This window comes from Marmota monax, unplaced genomic scaffold, assembly GCF_021218885.2.
Source record: "Marmota monax isolate L192 unplaced genomic scaffold, Marmota_monax_Labrador192_F-V1.1 WCK01_AAM20220418_F8-fsc00012, whole genome shotgun sequence".
Taxonomy (NCBI): domain Eukaryota; kingdom Metazoa; phylum Chordata; class Mammalia; order Rodentia; family Sciuridae; genus Marmota; species Marmota monax.
Genome location: NW_026695227.1, coordinates 5,849,779 through 5,852,353, shown reverse-complemented (window position 1 = coordinate 5,852,353; position 2,575 = coordinate 5,849,779). Strand labels below are relative to the sequence as shown.

Genomic DNA, 2,575 nt, shown 5'->3' with positions numbered 1-2,575 from the left:
CAAGGAGAATTAGGAATGAGCATGCAATGATATGTTGTCAAGAAGAAGTTCACTTAAAATTTAAAGACATAGATAGGTTAAAATTAAGCCTGGAAAAATAGAACATACAAACACTAATCAAAATGAAACTGAAATATCTGTATTTATCTCCGACAAACCAGATTTTAAGATAAGATGGTTGACTGGGGATGTAGAGGAGAGTTAAACAGAAAAAAAAATTGACAATTTTCCAAGAAAACATAAAAATTCTAAATGTATGCATCCAATAACAAAATGTTAAAATACATAAGAACTGAGCACCAAATCCATTATTATATTTCAAGATTTTAAAACCATTCTCTCAGTATTTTATAGACAAACAGGCAAAAACTGAAATGAAAACACCATCAATCAAATGGATATAATTGCCATTTGATAATATAGTCTTTAATAGCCATTTATAGAATACTCTAGCCAATATCAACAGAATGTGCATTGGTTTCAAGGTAAGACAAAGCATTTACCAAGCTAGACCACATTCTTAGCCATGAAACATGTCGTGTACAACTGTATGCTCATATATTTAGAAAATTGCATTAAATGAAACAGTTGGTTGAAAGACAAATTAACAAAGATTACATATGTAGAAAGGGATAATCGGAACAAGCTTATGTCTATTAATAAAATTGAACTAACAGTTTTCCAAAATAGAATGCACTGAGTCCAAATGCTTTCATGAATGAATTATATGAAATATTTAGGGCAGAAACAATACCAATTCTCCACACTATCTTCCAGAAAATAAATGTACATGAAACACACAGCAACTTCACTTAAAAACAAAACTAAATAAAGGTTTTATGAGAAAAATAACAGACCAACATCATAAACAGCAATTCAAAAATTCTCAACAAAATATTAGCAAATCAAATCCAGCAATGTATAAAAAAATTAGACTCAACAGAGAATGGGACATCTGGCTTCTGAGAGGGAATCATCTTTGCACTAGTGACTAAAGAACAAAAGAATGGTGAGCACAAGGAGTAGAAACTGCAGCAGAATTAAAAATGGGTAATGGTGAAAAAGGCAAGAAGATTTTTGTTCAGAAGTGGTGTGCCCAGTGCCACACTGTGGAAAAGGGAGGCAAGCACAAGACTGGGCCAAATCTCCATGGACTGTTTGGGCCGAAGACAGGACAGGTTGTTGGATTCTCTTATACAGATGCCAACAAGAACAAAGGCACCACCTGGGGAGAGGATACACTAATGGAGTATTTAGAGAGTCCCAAAAAGTACTTTCTGGCACAAAAATGATCTTCGCTGGCATTAAGAAGGTGGGATAAAGGGCAGACTTTCTAGCTTACCTCAAAAAAGCCACTAATGAGTAATAGGTACTGCCTTATTTATTACCAAACAGAAATGTCTCATGGCTTTTGTATGTGCACCATAATTTAGTTGATGTGATACACCAGAAATCAGATGATGAATGACTGACAAAATTATTTTTGTTGGACAATCCTGATTTAAGTAAAATTGACTTGTAGTTAATTTAATATTTTGGTTAGTACTCCCACTTCATTAAATTCTATCACTGTTTCCTCCTTTTCAAGTTATGGTTGGGCTTACTTAGTAAAGTTCAATATTTCACAAAAATGGTGAATGACATCTCAAAACTGGTTTTATATTTAGGTTTATATAACTGATTATGTGAGTATGTTTAGTTATGGGGGAAATACCTTCACTCTCTCATAACCAAGCATGATCCACATGTGTTTTAATTTGTGGTCATTAGCCTATTAAAGGCAATGGTTACAGATAAGGAAGCAGTGTCTACTTTATATTTTTGTTGATCATGCCAATTTAATTAGAATTCCCTGTATCTAAACTACTGTTGTTTCCTTATGCAAAGGCCTTTTAATGTGGTTTCTGTATAATATTAAAGAATATATAAATCTTCTCACATTTTTTAGTTGATCTGTAAGTTCAGATGCTTTTAAATCAGCATACTACAATAAAAGTGGGACTTTTAATCTTTTTAATTCTTTACTTTCTCAGACTAAGTTATAATTCAGGATTCTCTTTAAACAACTATTCAGAAATAATACTATGGAACATCTAGGTGGTTGGTAATGGTGCTTTTTGCCAACTTATTAAATGGAAATATTAAGGTAAAAGAGATATTCCCATCAGTACAAATTTGTAAAATATGTTACCAAAAGATTTAAGATAATTAAAAACAAAGATCATGAAAAAATTATACTCAAGAGTGGCATTTATTAAAGATACATGGAAAATTAAACATTCAACATAAGACAACAGGCTTAGGAAGAAAAAAACCATATGATCATTAATTAATGAAAAAAAGAACATTTGACAAAATATAACATTATTTGTGATTTTAAAATAAAGTCTCTCAATAAATTAATAACAGTGAGAAATGTTCTCGACTAGAAAAACAAACATCCACACAAAAACCCTATTGCTATTTATATTTCTTTATCTTAAGATCATGAACATGTCAAGCATGTACTTTCACCAGTATTTCACAACAAGTGGAATTCCTAGATATCACATTAAACTAAGAAAAAATATCTATA

The 2,575-nt window shown here is 31.3% G+C and overlaps 1 pseudogene; it reads left to right on the top strand.

The window, feature by feature from the left end:
* Positions 1-1,046: 1,046 nt before the first annotated feature.
* LOC124087451 (cytochrome c-like) lies at positions 1,047-1,445 on the top strand (annotated as a pseudogene).
* The last annotated feature ends 1,130 nt before the right edge of the window (positions 1,446-2,575 follow it).